Here is a 27,664-nt window from a genome sequence, read left to right as displayed (position 1 = left end):
CCATCACAGGAGACACAAACTCAAATGACTACCAGGTCCAGAAAGGTGCAGTAAATGCCTCATGGAGACTCTGGGTACTGTAGTGACTTAGCAAATACCTTATCCTAAATTAGGAAATTATTCTTACTTTGCGGGAAAAGGAGCTCATGGGTCCAAATTTCTCAATCTTCCAATAGACAGAATACACTGGGATTTTAAAATATGAAATGTCTAATTTTGATATCCTAATAATATAATACATTCCAATTTAAAAAAAAAAGTTCTGGGTAGTACAAACAAAATCTTTCTGCAGGTTGCAACAGGCCCAAGGTCCTCCAGCTGGCAAGTTCTGCTTGAAAGTGATTGTCCAACAATATTCATTCTTATTTATTTTGAGCTCAGGCTCAGCGTTGATCAAAGTCATAGTCTAGGAGAAGGCAATGAGGTCCTGTTTATGAAGCACAGGGAACTTTATCTGTCAGGACTATGTGGAAAGTCAAGACACTCATATGATAAGAACAGAAAACCAGCCTGCATGGATACTCATAAATATACATTTGACTAAGTGTACTGTGAACAGACCAGCAAATAAGCAGAACCTTCAAAAGATCACTTTATCACTTGCATAGATTGGAGCCCTCCTTTGTTTAAAAGTTCTTGCCAGAGACATTGGAATTGGAGTTGGTTATCAGTACAATATTTTCTATTTGTTTGAATGACATTATCTTAATTATCTTCAGAAAAGGGATACTGAGTTCCAGGAAGAGAAGACAAGCTGTAGGCCTGAATCCCTAGGCAGGGAAAGCTGGGAGAATGGTGGTGTATGTGGTAAGGCAACAAGAATGAATTAAGTACCATCTCTATGCTTTTGGGAAATCAGAATCATTTCCTCAGAAGTCATCCTGGACAATGGCCTTTAGTACTTAGCTAGGTGACAAAAAACACTTGGAGTGTTTTCAACAGAGGAAAGTCATGGTATAGAAAGAATTACACAGGAAATAAAAGAGCCTGATGATGAGAAGGAAGGAACCCAGTAATTAGCCACCCCGAAAGAGCAGGAAACTACTACTAGCCTAGGATGGGAGGGGCTAAAGGTCAGGGTCCCCTACAAGAGGTCGGGACCATGGCAAACCATTGGCAAGCCAGAGCCAGAGCTGCAGAGAGACACAGTTGCTGCCAGAAATGCAACCATAGCAGCAAGGAGAAAGAAAATTCTTTTTTTCTGTTCTTTTTACCTCTTAACGCCTCCAGTACTTTCTATTGACCATACCCTGAAACCAGCTGGTATTGAGAAATGCACTCTGAAGTGGTTTGAGGGTGGTGCAAGAAGGACACCTATAAGTGCACAGGGTCAGGATGAGCATGGTCACAACTGACACTCAAATTCAGCCCCACAGTTTCTCCTCTACAGCACATGTCCAGGGCAAATCACCAGGGGCTTTTACTCATCACAGTAGCCCAAGGACCCAGGCAGAGGGAAGCTCCACTGTGCCACTTCCTTCCACAAGCACATCCCACTCATCCATGGGAAAGAGTGATAATGGTGAATCAGGCACTGTTTCTTAACACCTCTACCTAGAAGTGACTGCCTTACCTTTCTTACCTTTTATCGGACATAGCAAGTCATAGGGCTATGCCTAACACCAAAGGGGTGTTAGAAATACAACCCTACATGTATGGCAAAAACTATTACAATATTGTAAAGTAATTAGCCCCCAACTAAAATAAATAAATTTATTTTTAAAAAAAGTTACAATAAAAAAAACAAAACAAAAAAAGAAATACAACCCTACAGTATTAGCAGAAGGTCGGGAGTGAGAAATAGTTGGAAAATAGAGATAATGACTACCATAGGGGCCAGCTCAGAGTGTAAAAATATAGGCTTTACAAAGTATATTCACAATGATAGATAGTGGGGTTTCTGTAGGGCCCAACCAGGGGTCAGAGCTTGTAAAAGTCAGAGCTTTGGGTCCAGGAAAAAGTGAATTCAAACACCTGCTTCTCTTCATCTTAGATGTGAGATCTTGGATAAAATGATATTATTTCTGAATATCAGTGCTTTATCAGTGAAGTGTGTATGTTAGAGTCTTAGAGTTAAGGGATTCACTCATTCATTCATTCAGTGAGATGTTCCAGTACATAGCTGGAAGAGAAGCTTCAGTGAGGTTCGTTACTATTTTGTTGACAATTTTTTCCCAGTCAGTTGCACAGAGATCTGGGAGTTGGATTAAGCTCTGAGCAGCTCTAAGACACACAGTATTCTCAGAATGGACCCACCAATCCAGTCTCAGAAATTCACCCAGGCTTTGTCACCCTCTCATTCTGAAGCAGGTACCACCCTTACACAATTAAAGTGGGTAAGCCCATCCAAGTCAGATTTGCCATATTAATTTAGATCAAATCATGGACAAGTCACTTTCTATGACATGCCCTATTCCCTTCAACATTAAAATCTGAAGTTAGGTATGAGTCATTTTTTCAAAAAGAAAAAATAAAGCTCATAGAGACTAAGCAATTTGCCAAAGCTCACACAGCTAATGAATGAGTCACCAAGGCAGAACTTAAGTTAATGTATGCTCATCCTGAAGCCTGTTCAATATTCATTCATTCATTTATCTAATGTCCATTATTCATTAGGCATTACATTACAATACTCCAAGTATATCCCAGGTTTTATTGAGAAATACAGAGTAGTATAATGTAAACCTATGTTTGTCCTCAAATATTTTAGGGAGAGTGAGCCTTTTAGGGCATAAGTCAGATCATGTTCACTGCTGTGCTGAAAACCCTGGAGTGGGTTGTCAGTTCACAGAATTAAATTCAAAGTTTATCATAGTCTTCCAGTCCCTACAGACATCTCATTACCTTATTAATCAGGTACTTCCTCTGTTTCTTTTCCTTGATGTTATTTTTCATCTTAACGCTAATCAAGCTATGGTATTTACATGTTTATTTATTGTTTGTCTCCCTCCACTAGTATGCACATTTTATGGATGTAGAGACTTCATATGTTTGCTCATTACCCTATTAATCATGCTTAGAATGGTGTGGCTGTCTGTATTTGTATACTAGGGCTGCCGTAACAAAACACCATAGATTGAGTGGCTTAACCATCATGACTGTATTTTCTCACAATTCCGTAGGCTAGAAGTCCAAAATTAGGGTGGGTACCTGGGGAGGCTGTTCTTCCTGGTTTGTAAGTGGCTGCCTTCTTGCTGTGTCATCACATGGCCTTTCCTCTGTGTTTACGGAGGAAAAGAGACCGAGAGAAAGGGAATGAGAACTCTGATGTCTCTTGTCCAACCCTTATGACTTTAAGTCCAACAGTTAACTTTTATTATCTCCTCATAGGCTTTATTTCCAAATCCAGTCACATTGAGTGTTAGAGCTTCAATGTATGAATTTTGGGGAAGTACAATTTGGTCTATAGCACTGGTGCATAGTGAGTTCTCAATATTTATGGAACTGAATTGCATTTCTTTTATCCTATTTCATGTTGTACCTTCTGCACTGGCTTTAAACACTTTGCTATCATGCAGAAACCTCTCTAAATTGTCATAGGGAGTTATTCTACTCTACAGTGAGATGGAATTATTGAAATGCTGAAGGGACTTTATCCCAGGTGTCCTTTCATTAACCACCCTAGGCTTCCTCGGTCTTAGAGGAGCAAGGCACATCTTTTCAAAGTATATCCTGAGACAAGTTCATGTTCATCTTACTACCAAAAATGTGTAGTGCCACCAGAGATGTTGAGTATGAGGGAGATGAGAATATCATGCAATTCATCTACATAATACTTAGCAGAAGGAGTATTTGGCAGCTTTGTATTGAGTGAAAAAGAACGTGCATTTGGGAGTGGGTGTATATCCATGGGTAGAAACTGGAGAACACAGAAGTTGAAAATGCATGATATGAAATCACTCTTTTGTGGGTATGAAATAGTGGAAAATACATACTGGTCTGCACCATCATTTGCTGGCACAGAACTCCTGAAACTCTTGAAATTTCCTAAGTGGTAAGAGCACTAGGAGCATCTTTTGTTCTAATATTTGGTCTTTTACTCTGGCTCCTGACACAAGCTTCCTGAAAACCTTGTAATTTCCTGGATGACAGAAGTGTCTTTCATTCTGATGAGGAAACTCTGGGTAGGCTTCTGGATGACAGCTGGTCATCAGAAAGACCAAGCCCTGATTAGAGGCTTGGAATTTTCAGCCCCACCTCCATTTTCTAGAGTATGGAGAAGGGCTGAAAATGGAGTTAATAATCTATCATGCCTCTTTGATGAAGCCTCAATAAAAATCACAATAGTGTGGGGTTTGGAGAACTTCCAGGTTGGTGAACACATGGAGATTTGGGGAGACTGGAGTGTTTGGATGACATGGAACCTCCAGGCCTTTCCTCGCATACCTTGTCCCATGTATTTCTTCTATCTGGATGTTTATCTGTGTCCTTTATCTGGATGTTTATCTATATATACAGTTTATCTATAACCTTTTATAATAAACCAGCAAATATAAATATACTCTTTTCTTGAGTTCTGGGAGCTGCTCTAGCAAATTAATCAAATCCAAGGAGGGGGTTGTGAGAATCTCAGATTTCTAGTTGATAAGTCAGAAGCACAAATGACAACCTGAACTTTGGTTGGCATCTGAAATGGGGTGGGAGCAGTCTTGTGGGATTGAGCCCTTAACCTGAGGGGTCAGGAGGCAGAATGAGAGTAAGAAAGAGAGAGGAAGGTGGGCAGGGATGAGAAGGGCAGAGATTCGAGGAAGAGGAAGAAAGGAAGAAGCAACAAGGATAAGAGAGCCAAACCAAAAGTCAGAAGTAGTGAGAGCAGAAAGGAGAGGAGGGCTCTGGGAGAGAAATTAAATGCTCACTGTATAATCATAGAATAGTTTGAGACCTGGGAGGTAGCATCTCTCCAAGGGAAATAATGTTGCTTGAGTAGGTCTGCACCTGTCTGTCAGAACGTTCTCTGAGAAACTGAGAACTAGACATGGCTTTGAAGGGGGTTGAATGTTCCTCCATTGCCTTGCTAATTTCCCTTTGTATCCTGACTTAGAGCCCTGGGACACCATCTCATCCCCATCTAAAAGCAGCTTGATTTCACAGCCCCTGGGCCCGTGATGTGGCTGCTCTGACATTTTTTTTTCATGGGTTTTCCATCTGCTCCAACCATTGCAAATCCAATTTCATATTTGGCATAAAGTAAATCAGTTTCAAGAAATATCTTGTCATCATCCAAATCAAAATGCCACATTGAAAATGCTCAATGCCAGCTACAAATTGTCAGGAGGAACTGAAGAAAGAGGAAAAGACTTTTGCTCTAGACAAGAGAGGGAGAAAAAATACATATTTGAATGCATCATAGTGGCTCTGTGGTACCTAAATCATTCAAATGAAGCTGGAAAAAATATTTGAAAGCTTGACTAATCTGTTTTTTTATTAACATAGTCTTCCCCCTCCCCAGCACCCCACTTTCCTCTGTTCTAGAAGCTTCTTAACAAGAATGACTTCTGAGTGTGAACAAGTCTATTTCTTCTGAGTTTCTGAAAAAGTAAATCCTATTTGCTGCAATTACAGGGGCTGTTCAAGTTAACTCTACCAGGTTACCCTACATCTCTCTGTCTTGCGACTCACCCAAGCCCTAGAAATAGAAATTCATGGTCAGCACACAATCTCTTAACCCACCATTATACTTCTGACTGGATTGCCTTAAACATTCTTAATTTCATTTGTCAAATTCTTTAAAGCATTATGTGCATGGTTATTTGGAAGAGAGTCTACATTAGCAAGTTACCAAATAAAAAGTTGATCTTATTTCCTGTGGTGTAGGGAAGCACCACAGGAAGAGGAACTGGAATGTTTTGAGAAGAAGTGAGAAGACAGGAAAAACGGAAGACTAAGGAGAGCCCTTTTTATTTGCCTACACTCCTTTATATCAGTCACTGTCTTTGCCTTTGAATTCCTCCCCCCTTGATCGCTTAGTGAACTCAGTCAAGCTCTAGAATGTTCAAGGGTATGTTCCTAGAAGGTCCAGACTGTGCTTGGCATTTAGTGAGTATTCAAAAATGTCTGCTGAAAGAATGAATGCAGGAAGCAAACATTCCTCATTTGTGTTACTTTTGCCAACTTCCCATCTTACCCCATAAGGTTAAGTTGAACACTTCCTTGTGACTCTCAGGAGTCCTCTACTGTGTCTCTTATCCTCCTTGCTGTAATGAAAGAATCTCTTGTTAGGTGAGTTCCTTTAATGTAGAAATTTTGTCTTATTGATCTTTTCATTCCGAGCATGTAGCACAGTATTGTCATCTCATAGATACTCAATACATGTTGAGTAAATTGTGAATGAATGAAGGGTATTTGAGCAAATTGATGATTGCATGAAGGTACTGAACCTGCATGATAAGGGACTGCATCAGTCAAAGAAGCTGCAAGGCCCCCAAATTTAAGTGACAAAATCCTAAGAACAACCTCAGGGTCATCAATCAAGATATCAGATATGGACTATATTCATATTTAGTATAAACAAAGAGCTGGGAATGGGGTGCAAAGTGAGCACTGAGCAAGCCTTAGCAGTACTTGTGAGTTACTCCTAGGGGCTCCTAACCTTTTTAGACCCAGATCACCAGAGCCACCAGTCTCTAAGCATAAAAAGTTGGGGGTTTTGTGCTGGCAATTAAGGCAGATAGGCTTCTTAAGTGATGTGATTGAGGGACACCAAAGTCCTCCTCTGTCCAAAACTCTTTCCTCACTCAGCATTTGCAGGAGGAACATGTCCACAGAGCCCCTCTCATGTGGGAACAACAGATTCACATTTTAATCCTTTTAGTAGCTCTCATCATGACCATTGATTTTGTTAATTAGGTACCCAGAAGCTAGTAGGGGTCTGAGGGAAGGAAGTAGGTATTTTTGATGAAGAATGGGACCAAATCTTTAGAGCTTAAAGTTCGTTCCACTAACTCAGTAACTGATTCATTCAAAAAGCTCATTGAGTTTCATCTGAGTGCCAGATACTTTGCTAAGTACTTGGAATACATGATCATTGCATTGGATTATAGGCAAGAAATGTGATCTTTCTTCTTGAGTTATAGGCAAGAAATGAGAACCATATAGTATCAATTGTATCCACTCAGTTTTGGGGTTATAACATGAAATTGGATGTGTGGTAATGCACCAAGCTATAGAATCTCTACTCAATGCAATAGATGTGAATAAATTCTAGAGTGCACACAGTAATAAAATATGGCATATAATTAGAAAGTGATGAGTTTGGAATGTTTATTAACCTTTGTTTTTCTAATGTAATGTATTAAATTTTAAGTATATGTAATTTAAAATGGCTGTCACAAAATTCCTGAACGTAGATATAATAGTCGGCTCTCCTAAGCTGGTACAAGTCATTTCATCTTCTAAGGGAGGTAAATTGCAGACATGTAAAAAGACTTATGCTATTACAAATACATACAAAATGAAATGTGAACTTCCCTCTGGCAAGTTTGGAGACTGGGAACAAATAAGACTGAGTTAAATTTTCAATAGCTTCTTCCCATACAAAGTAAGTTTAGGTCAGTTCAATAATGGGATCATATGGCATTTTAAGAGGGCTTTTAAAAGTCTAATGTTTTCTTTTTCTTTTTTTTTTAAATGCAACTGACATATAGCACTGTATAAGTTTAAGATGTATAGCATAATGATTTAACTTACACATTCTGCAAAATGATTACCACAATAGTTCAGTTAATATTCCTTATCACATATAGGTATTAAAAAAGAGAGATAATTTACTTTTTCTTGTAATGAGAACTCTTAGGATCTACTCTCTAAACAACTTTCAAATATCCCACATGGCAGTGTTGACTACAGTCATCATGTTGTTTATTATATCCCTAGAACTTACTTATATTATACTTTTGACCACCTTTGTCCAATTCCCCTTCCTCCTCTAGATCTTAACACAATCTTAAATAAGTCAATAGATTTCCCATTGCCTTCATTCCATCTCCTGGGAATTCAGGAAAAGTGATTCTGATCCAGACTTTAGAGCCCAGATCAGAAAAAGAGACTGTCCCTTCCATGAGGAAAGGAGCTAGTCAGACATTAGAGGGTTTTGATGAATGAAAATTCTTGAACAATTGTAGATTAGGTAAATAGATGGTGCCAATGCATTTCCTGTCTTATTTTCAAAATTAAGAGAGAATTTGATTCTTTTAGGTTAGACCCTCTTTTTTTTCCCCATTAGAAGTCTATGTAGAGTCCTAAGAAGTGGAAGTTTCCACCTCTTAATCCACATTACCAAAGCTGCTTATCTCTAAACTCTTTTCAAATCTACCCAATTATAACAGTGCCTATTGAAACTAGGTATTAGCAATGAAATGAAAAGTATATTATAATAATTTTTCTTTAGTTGTAATTTTCACTTATATAATATTCATTTATTTTTTCCTAACCTAGATATGGAACCACTCAAGTTCAGTTCTCAGTTTGGGAGAACTGGCAAAACTCTAATATTAATACTAATGCCATAAGCACAACACTAATAATTGATTTACATGCTGAGTTTTTTTTAATTCCAAGATACTGGACAGCAGAAAATACTACTTTATGCAATATAATGTATGTGACCTTCATCCAATGAAACAAAATTTATCGTGCACTTATTTGCCTTTGTATCAAGTCGAATAACAAATGAAAAAAGTCACTTTCAGTTCAGTTCAGTCACTCAATCATGTCTGACTCTTTGCAACCCCATGGACTGCAGCAGGCCAGGCTTCCCTGTCCATCACCAACTCCCAGAGGTTGCTCAAATTCATGTCCATAAAGTCGGTGATGCCATCCAACCATCTCATCCTCTGTTATCCCCTTCTCCTCCTGCCTTCAATCTTTCCCAGCATCAGGGTCTTTTCCAATGAGTCAGTTCTTCCCATCAGGTGGCCAAAGTATTGGCGTTTCAGCTTCAGCATCAGTCCTTCCAAAGAATATTCAGTACTGATTTCCTTTAGGTTTGATTGGTTTGATCTACTTGCGGTCCAAGGGACTCTCAAGAGTCTTCTCCAACACCATAGTTCAACAGCATCAATTCTTCAGTGCTCAGTTTTTTATAGTCCAACTCTTACAATTTTAACCTTAGTAGTCTTCAAAAATGCAAATAAATTATGAGCTACCATCCTTTCATAATTAAATTTGTAAATGTCAAAACTTCTCTGTGCAAGATAAGTATTGTACCAGAGAAAGAAGAACAAATTATAACACCATTTGTGAAACTAGCTTATCAATTTGCATCAGTGTAAAGCTACACAGATGTTTCCCCAGGATTATTTATATTAGCAAACAATAAAAATAACCAACATATACGATAATAGGAGTATGTTTAATTAGATTTATATATTTATACATCTTTGATATCATATACAATGGAATATCATAAAGCTTTTAAAATAACATTTTAACAGAACTTTTAAAATATAGGTAAATATTTTTCATTTAAGGGAAATAAGCGTTCAAAGTTATATGTGCTGCATAATCTGAATTATATTGTCAAGTCTGAAAGGAAATAAGCCCAAATATTAATAGGACTTATCTCTGTATGATGGAATTATAAATGACTTTTCTTTCTTCTTTTTAGCTTTTCTATTTTTCCCCAAGAATTCTATTATGGACAAGTATTGCTTTCATAATGCAAACATAGTGCAGCCCCTGTCCCCTGGCTCTCTAAAATCCCTGAGGCAATCTAGAAATAGAACAAATATCCCACCAATCCATACATTAACAACAACAAATAGAAAGTTGAATAAATCATGTCACCATTCAAGTGAGCCCAGGTGCAGAGCGGCCTCAGAGACATGGATTGAATGAAAGAGTGGTGGGAAGAGGGGGCAGCGCAGACCAGAAGGAAAAGTTTTGGGTGCAGGAATGTCTGCTGAAGGAGGAAGTGGTCAGATGATTGAACCTCAGCCTAAGGGGAAGAGAGCACGATCCGCAGGAATATTAGCACATTCAATGAACTGGAACTTAACCTAATTAGTTCAAAGAAAGGAAGAGAGGATTGCCTTGGAGTTGAAGTGGGAGAAAATCAGGCTTAATGGGAAATGCAAGTTAAGGAGTGGTGGGTCCTTCAGATGGTGCAGCTCCTGTGCTGTTCGTGGCTCTGGTGTAAGATGGTCTTTCAACACTGTTTTTCTTCCTTTTCCCCTTTTTATTAATAGATAACTACCTTTCTCTGCACATTTATTGTTTCTGCTCTTTCATAACTTCAACTTGCTTTTGCCTATAGTTTGCACTGGTGCTACGTGGTTTTTCAGCTCAAGTTCTGTAGATCAGACTTATTTTCTGTGTTTGAGGTTCATGGGAGAGAAACTTGACTGATCCTGCTTAGTTCCAGTGTATAATCTTAGTCTAATCGCATGTGGCTTGGGGTGAGGGTAAGAAGGGGTAAACGTGAGTGCCTAGGACCAACTTTTCAACAAAGGAAGTGGGTGGGGGGATTCACTAGGAATTTGCCCAAACATTTCTGGATTGAGACAAAAGGATGCTAGGGGAGACTGATTCATAATGATGAATGTCAGGGGAATCCTGTGACTCTAGTGTCAGCTACTGACTGCTGATGGCAAAGGAAGGCTGACAAACCACACCTAAGCTGACAATGATCTCTCTGTAAACTGCAATTTCTGCTCCCTTTTACACTTCAAAATTCATGCAAATAACATCCACAAGCCGGCCACCTACCTATGACTCATCTAGCTTACCAGCAATTCCTGGTCTTTTCTTTTTAATTATTTATTTATTTTTTTTTACTTTACAATATTGTATTGATTTTGCCATACATTGACATGAATCCGCCATGGGTGTACATGTGTTCCCCATCCAGAACCCCCCTCCCACCTTCCTCCCCATCCCATTCCTCTGAGTCATCCCAGTGCACCAGCCCCGAGCACCCTGTATCATGCATCAAACCTGGACTGGCGATTCATTTCACATATGATAGTTTACATGCTTCAATGCCATTCTCCCATTTCATCCCGCCCTCGCCCTCTCCCATAGAATCCAAAAGACTGTTCTATACATCTGTGTCTCCTTTGCTGTCTCGCATACAAGGTTATCATTACCATCTTTCTAAATTCCATGTATATGCGTTAGTATAACTTCCTCTTCAGCCTCTTATTCTTATAACCCCTCTCCCATCACACGCAGTCCTCTTATTCAAGAGTGGCATTATTTCAGTGAAATAACACTGAATCAGTACTAATGAGTTTTTTCCCAAATATTAATTTTGAAGTTTCAAACATGCAGAAAAGTTGCAAGAATAGTACAAGAAACCACATGAGTGTTTTATTTAGATTCACAAAATATTGACATTTTGCCACATCTGATCAATCTTGCTCCTGTCTTTTCTCTGAACCATGTAAGAGGAAGACGCACGTAAACCCTAAACCCGTCAGCATAAATGTCCTGAGAAAAAGGACTTCCTTCTACACAAACACAATATAAAGTTCACCCTTTAATTAATTTAACACCAAAGCAATTCTGTTATTTAATATACACAGTTCATATTCAGATATCCCTCATCATCTCAGTAATCACTTTTATAGATACCTCCACCCCCATGTAGTCCATTCAGGATTCAAAGGTCACATAGTATATTGAGCTAGCTTGTTTGTGTAGTCTTCTTTAATCTCTAACAATTTCTCTTCGTTTCTCAGTCTTCCAATTTGATCCAGGTTAAGCAGGTACTACAGGTGAGATTGTGTCTAGGTCAGAATATTGTAACAGGTGGCATATCATGTCCATTGGTCCCATTATTATTGGTATGCTTGATCACTGTGCTTAATTCACATTTTAATTGATCCACAAAATTGTATTTTAATCAATAATAAATTACTTTCTGCAGGCTAAGTGATTGATGGGAGATTGTACTGCTATAATAGTGAAGCTATTGTTGAAAACTGTAGCTCTAGCTAACTTCCTTGAAGCACAATACTCTGTTTAACTCTGCAGGGTGTTTACTTACTTGGACTAGAGAGGCAGCATAGAATACTAATCAGTTCCGAGTGTAAGCCCTGGTATCACATTGTCTGGATTCAGATCCCAGAACCAGCATTTACCAGCTAAGTGACTGTAAACTTGTTCATTGATTTCTATAAACTTCTCTTCCCACTCTACAAAATGTGAATAATGACTGGCCACCTTTTAGAATTGTTATTCCAATTAAAATAATGAATGTAAAAGTGCTTGGTACTTTACCTGAGATAGAGCTAGTGTTCCATAAATATTGTCATAGTATTATTACATATGTATTCTTTGTAAAAGCAAAGGATTTTAAAATCACTATAAAAAATAAAATAAAATCACTATAAGTCAAAACATCCCCAGAAGCATAGATTTGTGGCTGTCCATTGCTTTGTGAACAATCCTTATTGTTTGCTTTGGTGCCCTAAATCACTAGTTCTCAAGCTTTGCATTTAAGTAAGAGTCACTCCTGGATGTTGCTAAATGGCAGATCCTGAGTCAGTAGTCATAGGGCAAAGCCTGAAATTTTTACAAGTTCTCAGGTGATGTCAATGCCACCAGTCCATGGGCCATACTTTGAGTATCAAGTCTATAAATTACTTCCAAAAGGAAATACCCTGCCAAACTTCTCAACTTATACTCTCAGGTATAGGACTATGTTGTTATATTTAATTATCACAGGAAGTTGCCACTAGGCTTGTTTGTTTCCTTTTGGGGATATTTCTAGCAGCCATTAGCCAAACACTACACTGATTAAACCACTATGACTATGACTCAGTTCAGTTCAGTCACTCAGTGGTGTCCGACTCTTTGTGACCCCATGAACCGCAGCACGCCAGGCCTCCCTGTCCATCACCAACTCCCTGAGTCCACCCAAACCCATGTCCATCGAGTCGGTGAAGCCATCCAGCCATCTCATCCTCTGTCGTCCCCTTCTCCTCCTGCCCTCAATCTTTCCCAGCATCAGGGTCTTTTCCAATGAGTCAGCTCTTTGCACCAGGTGGCCAAAGTATATGACTATGACTACTCATCACTTTATGTTTCTACAAATTCACCTTATCTATATCTATATTCCTATATCTAATTCATGCCCATGAAGGATGAAATGATGACGGATTCTTTGGTTTGATTGGCATTTAAGTGCTGATTCTTACATTTTTTAAGCTGGTAATCTAGGTCTTGTTATTTAACCATTTTGAACCTCAATTACTTCATCTGAAAATGGCTATAATAATGCCAACCTCATGGATCCGTTGTGTGAAATTTTATTTATATCTATCTATATCAGTTCAGTTCAGTTCAGTTCAGTTGTTCAGTTGTGTCTGGCTCTTTGTGACCCCATGGACTGCAGCACATCAGGCTTCTCTGTCTATCACCAACTCCCGGAGCTTGCTTAAACTCATGTCCATCGAGTTGGTGATGCCCTCTAGCCATCTCATCCTCTGTTGTCCCCTTTTCCTCCTGCCTTCGATCTTTCCCAGCATCAGGATTTTTTCCAATGAGTCAGTTTTTAGCATCAAGTGGCCAAAATACTGGAGCTTCAGCTTCAGCATCAGTCCTTCCAATGAATATTCAGGACTGATTTCCTTTAGGATTGACTGGTTTATTGAACTATCTGTTTAGAGAGAGGAGAAGGCAATGGCACCCACTCCAGTACTCTTGCCTGGAAAATCCCATGGATGGAGGAGCCTGGTAGGCTGCAGGCAATGAGGTTGTTAAGAGCCGGACACGACTGAAGCGACTTAGCAGCAGCAGCAGCAGTATAGAGAGAGATAAGGAGAACAGAGAGAGAGAGAGAAAGAACGCTCTGATTAATATATCCTGGCATGTAGTAGGTTTTCATAATAGTTATTTTCTCTTACTATTACTTGTGAACCTGTTGGGGTGTATTTCTATTTTCATCAAGTAATTTTTAGGGATTACAGGGCCACAGACCCACAGAGTCACATCATTTTAAGAGCTGGAAGCAAGCTTTCAGTGTTTTCTCCAGAACTTGTCCTTCCCTAAAGGTAAATGCTTTCTTTCTTGAGTATATTCTTTCTTTGTTGGGTCCTCTCTCTTTCTTGAGTATTCAGCAGAAAGAGGGACATGGGCCCTGAAAAGCTCACAGGCACTTATTTGCCTGCATGGTGTCTTCAAATTATATTATCCACCTTCCTTCCTTGTGGTCAAGATTCCAATTTGCTTCAAACTCAATAAGCAGAGATGTGGGCTTAAAATTCATTTTCACACACACTCCAAATGAGGAAAAGTCCAAAAGTCTCTAAAGTCTCTGAAAAGTGAAGTTGTTTTTACTTCTATTTCCCTATGGGCTACATGGAGCCTTTAGTGAGTGATTCAAGTCTGTATCCTAGGGCAGGTGAGCTGACTTATGGGGGAGAATGCCATTCTGAGATGCATATGTCATTTTGATTAAAATTGAATTTCTCTTTGGGATACTGTGTTTTCCTTGGGACATTCAATGCCTTAGGCTCACTTAGTTGAGAGGACAGAGTGCCACATTATGTGACAGAATTAAATGGATTCTTTGAGTGCTTTGGGCAGATTGCTAGCTTTGGCACAGGGTGATTTTCTCTCTTCTCCATGCATGATGACTGCAAGAGGGGAAGTTATTTCCCATTGACTCAGATACATGACAAGAACCTCAGACCTAGTTCCCAAGGCCTCGGAGGGAAGAACTACAGAAGTATTATACTACCACAGTTAACATCTTACAGATCAGAGCTCTATGACAAATTCAACAATGGGTTTCATGGATGAGAGTCAAATTGGTGAAGACTTATTCCAGATCCACAGCTTCACATTAGGGCAGAGCTGGATCTAGGAACTGAACTCCTAATTCCTAGGAAGACACTTTTTAACAGAATTCTGCTTTTCCAACAGACCTAGCATTGCATTCTTTCTCATCTGCTGCAAGGGTGATCTGTTTATAAATCCATGTGTAGCCACTGTTTTCCATGGCAAACCAGTTGGAAGTATCAAAGGGTTCCAATAGGTGAACAACAGTTTCTGACTTGATCCTAAACAACAAAATCTATGGGACCTTGCTCCACCCTAACCCTTCTTTTCTGGTCTAGGAGTCTCTTGGATGGTTTTAGGTGAACTCACAGAGGGCATTGATTCTCCTCTAGAAATTGTAAGCATTTTTGACTTCTGTCATTTTGCCTTATGTCTCTCTGATTTTTGTGCCTGGGGATAGCTGCATCTTAAGACCATATCCTTAGTTGAGTCCACCCTATAGTCCTTCCAATAAGGTTATCTGGTATGGCCACTACTTTGAATGAAGGAAAGACTCTCCTCTCATTGTTAGTCAGTTTTGACTTAGAACAGAATTGTCTTGGTCTTAGCATTTGACAGCCTCTACTTTCAGAAATTTTTTTATTTAATGGGTGCCTTCTACTGAAAACAATCCTCCTTCTGGAACTTTGTCCACACATCCTTGCAGGGACTGAGCCAGAAGATAATCCTCTGTGGAATTAGAATTATTCCATGTTTTCAGAATAAGACACTAATGCTTAGAGATGGTGAGGGTCCCACAACAATTAAATGGAAGAATCAGAGTTTGATTCTGTGTGCCCCTGTCTTTATTGTCCACAGTCTACCCATTAATCCACATTTATTTTCTTACCCAGCCTGGTGTTCAAGTTGAAGAGGAGAGGATGTTTGATGACCTCAGGGTCTTCAACATCCACAAAATCTCAGCCTCAGCTCTTCAAGGAAAGGAAGGGGAGGGAAACATGTACTCAATTTGCACAAGCTACCCCATCACCTTCCAGACCTTTGAACTAAGTCTTTGTGAAAGCTATTACTATCCACTTAGGGAAAGTTTGCAAGGCCTGGACTTCTAGAGACTTTCCTGCTTATCTCTAGAAATAAGAAGCCCAAGGAAAGTTCTTCCTCTCCCCTCAAGATCCTATGAAAAGAATAGAGTCTTCTTTGTCATGAAGAGAGAATACAGCCCATAGCCACGAACCCATTCATCTCTCTAAGAAGAGATGATGACAATGATGGTGATGATGGTAATGAAAGTGATGAGGAGGAGGAATAAGAGGAGGAGGAAGGAGAACACCTCCATGGACCAGGTAATATGCCAGGCACTTGACATAGTAAATTCCTAAAACTTTTGATCACCTTAAGAAAGAAATATGATTGCTTTCCTTTTAAATGTGAGAAAACTGAGTCTCTGAGGGGTTCACACTAAAAAGCAAGTAAAAGTCAGTACTGGGATTATTTCAGGAGCAGGGTCATTCTCTTCTCTCCACAATTTCTCCCATAACCATTTGCTACACTAATGCTCAATTACTTTGGATGGATGACTGTCTCATGACAATGGAAGCGCATGTCCTCTTTCACATGTGGGAATGATTCTAGCAATTGAAGAAATGCAAGGTGCTGTCAGAGGATTCAATTATTTATGACCCAACCTGATGGGAGGCAAGGATTCTGGGTCACACTTCTCACTCCAGGAGACATACCTTTTTGTGTCCCTTCCTCCAGAGACCATGAGAACTGTGATTGCAGTGATTCAATCACAATTAGTAAACTTAATACAGGAGGAAAATGTCAGTCAAACGTGTTCTCTTCACATTACATTCCTGTCCTCGTTACCTCAGCCCAGTCCATCCATCTTCTATTCTCCAGGGGCATGAAGGGGACAGCCATGTAGGGGAGAGGGCTGTTTGGCTGATTGATGTGGGGCTTTCGTGCAGAAAGCAACCAAGGTTTTTGAGTGGAACTATTGACGTCTGCCTGCTTCACTGATGAAGGATGTGAATGAAAACTGCCTTTAAAGAGTTCTAAAAAGGGAGATCAAAGCCAGTCCAAAAAAGAGAGAACACTTTATTTATAATTTCCACATTAATTCAAAACAATCTGATGAGCAGTTTTGACCATGCACACAATTCCCACAAAAACAAATGCCTCTCAGGTTGCTTTTATTCTAATATAATATCAGTGCCCAAGGCAAGAAACTTTCTGTGCTTCACTGGGCAAAGCCTGTCCAAATTTACAATTAAATGGAACTGACAGAGCTGATCATACTGAAGCTTGTTTCCTTTTCAGCTGGGGCCTTTCTTCCGGAATCTTGGTTATTATGTTGGCTGTGTTCCAAACTGATGGAACTCACTGTACCATTTTCCTTGTAGGCACTGGGACACTGAGGGCAGTTAGAGCAGTGGGTCTCCAGCTGGGGAGATTTTTGTCCTCTGGGGAGACACTTGGCAATGTTTGGAGACATTTTTGATTGTCACCACTGGTGGTGGGAGAGTTGTTACTGCTATCTCTAGTGGGTAGAGGTCAGGGATGCTATTAAAAATCCTACAGTGCATAGGATAGCTCTCCCTTCCCTGCCTAATGTCTGGCCCCAATGTCAATAACACTGAGGTTAAGAAACCTGGAGATAGAGGACAGCTGGCTGGTAGGGGAGATTGGAGAGGCTCTCACTCCTGAAGTTGTAGGAGTGGTATCATCAGTGGACTTTGCTGGTCAAAATTCTCCGTGGGAAGGATGTACAATAAGCCCAAGGGGGAAACCAGAATGTCAGACAGAAACAAAAGAACTATAAACAGATATTTGCTTTAAGATTATGGAACCACATTGGCAGAACCATGGAGATGCATGAAGGAAAGGAAGCTGAGTAGGTTTGAAGCAGTGTCTGCCAGTGGGTCTTATTGTCTGTCTCTCAGTGTTATTGTTCCCTGCAATGTGGAATATGAAAACATAGTATCTTTTGGAGGGCTAGTAATGAGACAGATGCTTTTGGAATATTTTCACTATTTTTTCCTTATGTATCAGGATGTCTTAAATAGGGGTCTCAAAGAGGTGACCTACTGACGAATTAACCATATTGTAGGTTAGTCTTTCATTCTGTCAATATGACACTTAGGAAAGAAAGAATGAATAAATGAAAGAAAGAAGAAGGAAAGAGGGAGGGAGTAAGGAAGAAAAGGAGGACGGAAGGAAGGCAAGCAGGCAGAAAGAAAGAAAGAACAAGGAAAATAAAAGGAAGAAGGAAAGAAAAAGCAGGAAGGAGAATGGAAAGAGGGAATGGGGGAGAGAAAGAGGAGAAGAGAGGGAGATTGTCTGAAAGCTTATAGGCATGGAACAACCCCAGGACTCTCTGTCTGGCCTCAGTCACACATTTATGTTACTAGCCTGGTCCCATAAACATTTCAATTTTTTACTCTTCTGGTCTCAGATTTCATCATTACCTCCCAGATGTTTAGCATTAGAAAAATTCCTCAAACCGTACTATGACTTGGTCTGTCCACAAAGCTGGCCTTGATTTCATCTACTACACAAAGAGAAACCTTAGCATTTAGATCACTTTTCATGAGAGGTGTGGGAAGCCAGCCAATTGCTTTATGGTCATTTTAAATAAAGGATCATAAAAGGAATATTAGATGAATAACCACAAGCGTCATCTAACTCAGTGGTAATTTCCTATTAGAATTATCTGGGACCTTTTGTAAAACACCCTTCCTCCCATCCTACCTTCAGGATTGGGGTAGGATTTAACTGATTTAATTGGGCAGGAGCAAGCCTGGGCAAGTGTATTTTTTGAAAGTTCCCAGATGGTCATAGATGCAGCCAAGGTTGAAAACCTTGATTTAGTTTGTCTTCCTCATTCTCAGAGTAGGAAAGTGAAGGTCAGAGAGGCATAAAGTTTGCCCATAACCTATCTGCTAAATGCATGTGTTTCTACCTCTTTTGCATTCTCTTGTCCAACCAGGGCTAAGTATGCAACAGAAAAGATAAGAGGGCAACCCAAGAAGTGTGTGCTAGGAGTGTTTCCAGCTCTTGCTGGCAGAAAGACCAGTTGATTGGTAGCTTTTGGAGGGAACCAGCCTCTCCTGAATTTCTCAGTTGAGCAGAGGACTGTGGGTCTTCTGGTTCTCAGAAATACCCCACAGTCATGGTGGGTGGCTTGCCATGTTGTCTTAGCTTGAGAAACACCTTCTTTTGCTTGCTTTGTTTGAGTCCAATATTTTCTTCGCTTAGAATTTCAGGTATATCAGCACTATCTAAAGCACGGATGGGGATTTGCTTGAAAGGATATAGATATGTCTGTTCTTACTTGAAAAAATAAAAAATTCAATTGATCATTCTAGCGATGTTTATAGGAAAGGAAATACCAGTCAAATTCCTGTTAAGCAAAACAAGACCCTGTAGTGTGTGATGGAGGGTATGGTGACCAGCATTTGTAAGAGGGGCCAATGCCTGGTGGTGGCTTGACTCAGTTGTGTAAAACAGTAGAGGCATCACACCTCCTGGGTCCAAATTCCAGCTTCACCAACTATACATTTTGCAGATAGGCAAGTGCTCAAGCCCACACACAGAGTTAAGACCATGAAAACACACAGCTTCTCAAAATCCCACCTCTTCCAAATATTTCAAATGCACCAGGCACTTTCTGTATCTATTCTCATTTATTCCCATAGTGTCCCTTATGTGGGGTGGATATTCAAGTCCACAGTTTATGAAAGCATCAACTGAAGATCAGAATGATGAGGAATCCTCTCCAAAAACCACATGGGGAGGAACTAGCAGAGGGAGAATTCAAAGTCAGTATTCTTTAAACTAGAGATGAACATATGTACCTGTATGCTTCATGGGCTTTTATTGAAAGCTGCTTGTGCTTGGAAAAGTTAAGTTTCAGTTCTTTGGAATGAGCTAGACTTGGTAGCATTAATCAAGAAACTGATGTACTGAGTATTCATTGGAAGGACTGATGCTGAAGCTGAAGCTCCAATACTTTGGCCACCTAATACGAAGAACTGACTCACTGAAAAAGACCCTGATGGTGGGAAAGATTGAGGGCAAGAGGAGAAGTGGGGACAGAGGGTGAGAAGGTTGGATGGCATCATTGGTTCAATGGACATGAGTTTGAACAAACTCTGGGAGATGGTGAAAGACAGGGAAGTCTGATGTGCTGCAGTCCATGGGGTCACAAAGAGTCAGACGTGACTTAGCAACTAAACAACAAAAATTTTCATATTGTCCTCAGATGCACTTTCTGGATATTCCTTCCCATCTTTGACCACATTTCAGATAGATCACAAGGCTTTTCTCACCTTCTTGTAGTTACTTTCAATTATTATGAGTATCATTTTCAGATATTATAACTAACAGCATTTAATCTCTAATTCAATTCAGTGCTTTTCCCCTCCCCATTCCTTCCAAATCCTTTGATCCTCTTCCTCCCCAACCCTGCTCAGGTCAGACTCACATTTTTATAATCTGCAAAGTGAAAGAGGTATTTTCTCTGTGTCCTACTTGCTTGTTTTCCCCTATTTTTCATTTGGTCTTTCTTCCCTCCTTCCCCACCCCCCATGTCTGCTTTCCTCAGGATCAGCTCAAGGAGAAAACTGAGAAATTAAAATCTAAAAATAGTTTTACATGACTGATGCTATCAGACCGGACACCTGTGCCCTTTCTGGCAGACACCCAAATCTGGTATTGCCTCTCTAGTGGGATAAGGAGGCTTCTCTGGAGGCACACTTACATTTGGTGAATCATCAGGAAGATGCACAGGACTCAGCATATAGTGGTACACACAGCTATAATTTATTGTAGCAAAAGGATACAGAGCAATATCAGAGGAGGGAAAAGACATATGGGGCAAAGTGGGGGAAACCAGGCACAAGCTTCCGAAGACCCTTCTCAGTGGAGCCACAGAGGACACACTTAATTCTCCAGCAAGGGGCTGTGACATGTATGAAGTGTTGCCAGTTAGGGACATTCACAGGGGACCACGCATCCAGAGTTTTTATATAAAGGGCTGGTTGGTAGGCAGCCTCTGCCTGGCACATGCCAAAATCCTAGACTGCTAGAAGGAAAGCAGGTGTTCAGTGTAAACCACATGGTTTTGCACAATTTAGGCAGAGGGAGCCAGAACTATTATCAGTTCTGGGAATAGTGGGAACACTGAGTTCCCAGACACACTCAAGGCCAGTCAAGGCCAACCTCGTAAGCAGGTCTTTCACAGGAGAGCAGTCGGGTCTGCTGTGTTAATCTTTTTTGCACACACACACCCACCCTCTGTTCAAGGGGCCCTCATACTGCACCATTCACCAGTCTTCTCTCACTGCTGCTGCTGCTGCTGCTAAGTCGCTTCAGCCGTGTCCGACTCTGTGCGACCCCATAGACGGCAGCCCACCAGGCTCCGCCGTCCCTAGGATTCTCCAGGCAAGAATACTGGAGTGGGTTGCCATTTCCTTCTCCAGTGCATGAAAGGGAAAAGTGAAAGTGAAGTCGCTCAGTTGTGTCCGACTCTTAGCGACCCCATGGACTGTAGCCTACCAGGCTCCTCCGTCCATGGGATTTTCCAGGCAAGAGTACTGAAGCGGGGTGCCGTTGCCTTCTCCACTTCTCTCACTAGCAATGTTGAATCCCACCTCTCAGTGCAAGGAGAGCCAGCTGCACAGTTCTAGCCTCCTCCTCCTGGGAAGTCTCGGCCCAGGCAGATTGTCTCTGAACCCGTGGGGACAGTGGATGCCTTTGTCTGTGAGCTTTGAAGTTCCAGGCCTCTCCTGCTGCAGCTTCTAGCTTTGCTGGCAGTTCCAGGCAGCCCTCAGCCAGAGTTAACAGCCTGACAACTTATTTTGTCCCACCAAACTCTAAGACATACCTATACGTCCTCTCAAGAATTTTCTCCCTACTCTGGAACCCTGTTAACCCTGGAGGTCACTGAAGCTCACTTTCTTGGGCAGTGAAGACTTTTCCCTCTATACTCAACAATGTTCTGCGAACATATCGCTCCTGGACAAATATTCAGGCTGCTCTTATGTACAGAGTGAAGGTGGGTGATGAGCTAAAGGGTTCAGGAAGGGACTTGGCCATTACTTAGCTTCTTTGTTGATATTTCCAGTGCTTCTTTTAAGAATTTTCAAGTACTTGCTATTTTATAGTTTAGAGCTTTGGCTTTTGCCAAAATTCTGAGAAATAGGCAAAGTCCCAATTGGCATTGGGTTACTCGATTTCTGTTTCCATATCTTTCATTCTGTTCCCACGGCCCCTGCTCTGGTCCAGGCTTGATGACCTCCCAGTTTGCCTGGACATTTGTGGCTTTTCTGTTTCTCTCACTTACATTCTCTGTTCCATGCAGTGTTCAGAGTTATCTTTCTAATATGCTTTGATTTCATCATTCACCTGTTTAATCTCTGATGGCTGTCCCGAGACTGTGGAAATGTACAAACTCCTCAATGTGGCTCACAAAAGCCCTCAGAGCCTGATCTACCTGCCTCTCCAGTTCCATTTCTGGCCATTTCTGGTTTGCCTCCAAAATTCATGTTTCCTGTGTATTGATTGGCCTCTTTCTTTTTCTAGACCTTTGCTCATTCTGTTTCTTCTGCTCATCTATGTGGGGAACTTCTACTCACTGCTAAATGGCCCCAGGTAGAATGACCCGGGTCTCTTGCTGTGCCTTATAGTCTGTGCAACCCAGATCTACCCATTAATACTATGTCACTTTGGGCAAAAACACTTAACATTTTTGTGCCTCAGCTTTATCATCTGTAAAATGGGGGTGACAATATTACCTACCTCATGGGGGCATTAGGAGGACTACACTAAATAAGTAAATATTATAAAACATTGAAAACTGTGCCCGGCGTAGCTCACACTCTACAGCATTTGTTATATAAATGAATGCCTCAGATTTACATGTTTTAAGATCCATGTACCCCTTCAAGACAATAAACTATAAGGGCAAGGAGTCTTCCCTATCTATCTTTGCCTGCCCAGTGATAAGCAAATATAGAAGGTGGTCAGTAAAGATCTGGGAAGAAATATTATGGATTAAATGACATGACATATGAGATTTTCCTTAAAATAGCACAAGAGGGAAAGGAGTGAGTATGAGTAGAGATAGAAAAAGGTTGGATAATTGTTGAAAATGATTATGAATATATGGGAATTCATTGGGCTATTCTATTTTTATACACATTGGAAATTTTCCACAATACAAAGTTAATTGGAAAAAAGGAACTTTTAAAAATCTGTTGAATTAGTGTATTAATATTCTCCATTTTTTTTTTTTTTTTATTCTTCTCTTTCTGTACTTCCTTCTTAGTATTTAGCTTCAAGCTCTGATTTTGGAGGGAAAGAGTAAAGCAGGAAGATGGGATAGCTAGGAATCTTTGCTTTCCTGAGTATGGAATGTTCATTTTCCCCTTCCATTTTGGAACTAGAAATTGCAGTGCCAAGTACGTCTGGAAACGTTCTTTCTCTATACAACAGGTTGCTCTCTTACTTGAAATGAGGTAGTCATTTATGAAAGCTTTGTTAGGAATTTGTGGGTTTTTCTTGTTTTCATACTTGGTCAGAGTCATCCGGTCATCTTGGAGCATCCCAGTTTGACAATTGATAAAGTCATTTCAAAAGCCTCACATTTCCTGATTTGCATTTTTTGCTGTCTGCTAAGGACATGGCCTCTAGAAGGGGCTGTTCTATCAGACTACAGTCTGTCCCCAGTGTTGGCAGCTGGCTGACAGCTATGTCTGGCTGCAGGAGACCCCAGGTACTTACTGCTGTCCATCAAGCATGGGAAAGGACCACCTCAACTGTTGAAATGGAGCCGGGCGTTGTCAAATTCCTTTGTAGCCTTGTCAGTAGGGGGCTTTCTTCTGCTCTCCTGGAGAATAGCAATGAGCTCCTGTGCACCTAGAAGAAGGGGTGTTTAACAGAGATGGAAGTGAATTCATTGAGTGACTGTTAAGTGTCTGGAACTGTTGTAAATGCTCAGCATACATCTCTTTATTTCATCCTCACAACGACTACCAGGCATATTTAAATTCTAAATTGCAGACTAGGACTGAAGTTCAGAGATGTTAATTATTAGTAATTTCGCTTTCTTGTAAGTAACAAATTTGGGATTAGAACCCGCAGTCTGGTTTCAATGGTTGAGTCCTTTCCATGGTGGTTTCCACTGCTTTCTGCAGGTTTCTATATCCAAAGGGAGCACAGGGGCTCTCTCCGGCACTGTGGGAGAGGGGAGGGTTACAGCTGAGTGGCAGCTCTGTGAGTCCCAAGGGTGAAACCAACAGAAGGAAATTGCTGGTGCCGTGAAGCACTTTTATTCACCTATTCACTTCCTTAAGCTCTATTTTGGATTTTTGCTTCTTTTGTGCAGAAGTGGCTTCATTTCCCCTTATCTTTTTAATGCTCAGTATGCCGGGTCAGTATTTCTGTCTTCCATTTTTCTGCATAAATGTCACTACCTATCACCAGGTGTTTGTTTAGGGCAGTTTTGCAGCTAAATGGAGGCTTCTGTCCTTGTTTGAATGACTTGTTTTGCTTTGCTTTTAATCAGAGTGCTGAGTTATTTCTTCTCTCTGCCTCTCTCTCATCTTCTATGTCTTTGATGCTTATGTTTCCACCCAGATGTTTTTGCCAACAAAAGAAAAAATATTAGAGATAAAGAAGGTAGCAAGCATGATTCGACTTTCTCAATCTGGAGCTCAGGAAAAATCCTGTGGCATTTCACAGTGACCAGACTTACAGCTTATTGTATACTAGGAAGAGCTGCAACCCAGTTCCCCAGGGGGTGTGGTGGGTGGGTGGAGTTTCCTGAGAGAAGAAAGCCCCAGGGGATTCACCCTGATGGCATACCTGGGGTGGGATTGCAGAGCAACCTTTCTGTACCACAACCTAGATTTTGCTTTGCAATCTTGATGTTTGCTTTGCTGTATAAGCTTGATAGAGAGGAGCCTGGTGGGCTACAGTCCACGGGGTCGCAAAGAGTCGGACACGACTGAGCGACTTCACTTTCACTTTCACTTTCATAAGCTTGACGTGGTGAACGCAGCCCATGCCCTCCCAATTCTGTCATCTGAAGGTATTAGGGTTTCCTGAGCCAATTCAGACTTATACTGGTCACCAGTGGGGTACGAGTCCCCTCTCCACAGTAAAAGGGAGTTTAGAAGACTTCTGCTGACCAGAGCCTGCTAGGACCCACCCCTCCCTAGACTCTGCTTCCCAAGACTTGCCCCTGGCCCCTCCCCACCAACCCCTCCTCCTTCTCGCCCTCCCTTGCAACCTGCACACCAGACAGAGAGCTGGTCTTCTCTCCAGGACATCTGCTTTCTTAGAGAGGAAAAATATATAATTTTGTCTTCCCCAAACCACCTCTGCTTAAATCAGAATGAACTCATGCATGTCCTCTCATTTTGCTAATAGCAAGCTGAACCTTTTAGAAAGATGGGCTTCATCACAATAGTCCTTAAACTGCGTACCAACTAGGCCTTGGCTTCTAGTTCTTGGATGGAACAGAACCTTCACTGAAATAGGAAGTAAACACAAGGCAGGTAGGGTCAGGGCATCTTTAAGGCTGTGAGATAATTGTTGTTGGTTCTTTGTGGACTCCTATTGAGGCCTGCTTCCCTGCGAAGAGCTTTGTTTACCTCCAGCAGTCTGCTTTTTACAGTCAAACAATAGGCATCCTATTGCCCAGTTACCAGAGGCAGTCACTGTTTACTTGCCTTCCGGAAGACTGATCAAGGGAAAAGGGCTCTTGTGTTCCTGCATCAAAGACTGAGGCTTTGTTTACTGAGATAATGAGCTGCTCTCAGGCAGGGGATGAGTCATTTATTTGTATCTCTCCTTTGCATCTAGAATAGTACCAGGACTTAGTAAATGCTCAATAAATGTCTTTTGAAGGGAGAAATGCATAAATATCTGGTGCTTCCAATACCATCAGTGTTAATAAAAACTGTTGTGGGACATCCTGTGAAGATGAACTAAAAGAACCTAGTAGTGTTATTATTTGTTCCCATTTTATTTAGGAGTGCCTGCAAGAGGTTCAGTAACCTGTTCAAGAGCACGAAGATTGTAAAGGGCAGAATCAGGATTTAAACTCAAGTCTGTCTGTTCCCACAAGACACTGAGTTTGATGCATGTCATTGACAAGTGCCAGGGCACTGACTTCACTCAAACAGCTATGGAAACACAAAGGGAGTCCCTGCCTGCTCTGCCCCGTAGAATTAGAATCAGAATCTTTCTTTTCACAAAGAAAACACTAAGTGATTTGTGATTTGAATACTGAGATTTGTTCTACAATGTGGAGAAAGGCAGGAGAGCGGTCAAGTTGGACAACACTACACACGCAAAAGCAGAGAACAGCCAGGAGGAGGGAGGGCTGTATGCCTGGGGCGGGGGTGGGGAGGTGCTCCCAGTTGGGCAGAGAAGAGGATGGAGGGCAGTTAGCTGGAGCCAGAGTGTAGGTGAGGCAAAGTTCTGTCTGACTAGGATAGCTTCCAGAGAATTCCGTAATAAACTGGACAGCTGAAACATAAATTTATCTTCTCAGAATTCAGCAGTGGAAAAAATCTTCCACTAGCATGGTGGAGCTTCTAGCAGAGCACATTCTAGAAGAAAATATTAGTTCAATTCCATTAAGGAACTTAAAACAATGCAACAAATTGGACCCTTAAGTCTTTGAGTTTCCTCCTTGTAAACATTCTGCCCGTTGATGCCCTCACTGTTAGTTGCAACTGAATAATTTGTGTAAGTCAATGGCCCTTTTCTTATCTCTGATGATTGAGGGAACACTACAAAGGAACCCTTAGAATGTGAAGTCATAAACGACTTTTCTAGCAACAGATTAATATTTATGGCATGCTGGTCGACAGTGAGGCAACGGCTTGGCTACAGGTACTCTCCCACATGCCCATTTCCTTGTCATCTAAGTAGATCTGTATCTCTGTTTGAGATTATCAAACTCTGCTGACAACTTCCAACCAACTTGCTAGATTGAGAGGCAGAGTCCCTTGCTGTAAAATAGAGCTTAACTTTGTTGATGATATGTGTCCTTAATGTATTAAGAGGATCTAGAAATCCTCTAAGCCTAGCCCTCATTTTACAGAAGAGAAAAACACATCACCTCTCTGGTGACGTGACATACCCAGAGTCACACAGTAGCTCTGCCCTGTCCAATGCAGTAGCCACAGGTGACTAGGAAGCTTGAAATGAGACCAGGCTGATAGGAGTGTGCTGCTGCTGCTGCTGCTGCTGTTGGCATGAAAGTCATGGGGGATTTCATTGATATAGTATAAATATAAAATAGCTGATATTTTTATATCGATTGCTTGTTGGAAAGTTAGTATTCTGGATATATTAGGTTAAATAAGGTGTATTATTAAAAATATATCACTTTACTTTTTTCATGTGGCTATTAGAAAATGCAAAATTGACGCTATGTGACTTAAATTGCATTTTTATTGGACAGAGCACTTCTAAAGCTTGAATGGAACACAGGTCTCCTAACTTTGATGTAATTCAGTGTGGGATGGAGGGTATTGGCTGAATCAGGGGAAGCCAGAAGCAGAGAGATTGGTTAGGAGGCCACTACAGCAAGCACACCAGGGCAGGGGCTCTGTGTGCTCACTGTTAGTCATCGGAGCAAGTTCCTACCACACTGCCAGTTGTCCCCCTCATACCTCCCCTCTCTCCCCTGCTCCTTTTCTAATTATCCAGAACCCTGAAGCTTGCATTCTCTTTTTGTGCCACTCCAGGTGCAAGATGTGAAGTAGTAAGTCTCAATATTGATCTGTTTCTACCAGCTTCCCATCTGCTTCAATTTATGGCTGCTCTTTCACGCCCTCTCTGTGGTTCTTTAACTTTAAACAACTTTTCATTTCTCTTCCCTACAGCACTTTTACTTAGAAATTATTTCAAAACAGCA

The 27,664-nt window shown here is 40.9% G+C and overlaps 1 long non-coding RNA gene across 2 annotated transcripts in view; it reads left to right on the top strand.

Annotated features, from left to right (window-relative positions):
• LOC145511222 (uncharacterized) overlaps nucleotides 1–27,664 on the top strand; it is a 257,499-nt gene that overhangs the window by 41,184 nt on the left and 188,651 nt on the right. The window lies entirely within an intron of this gene.

Source organism: Giraffa tippelskirchi, chromosome 6 (assembly GCF_054371585.1).
Source record: "Giraffa tippelskirchi isolate mGirTip1 chromosome 6, T2T-mGirTip1v1.2.pri, whole genome shotgun sequence".
Taxonomy (NCBI): domain Eukaryota; kingdom Metazoa; phylum Chordata; class Mammalia; order Artiodactyla; family Giraffidae; genus Giraffa; species Giraffa tippelskirchi.
This window is presented reverse-complemented; position numbering and strand designations above follow the sequence as displayed.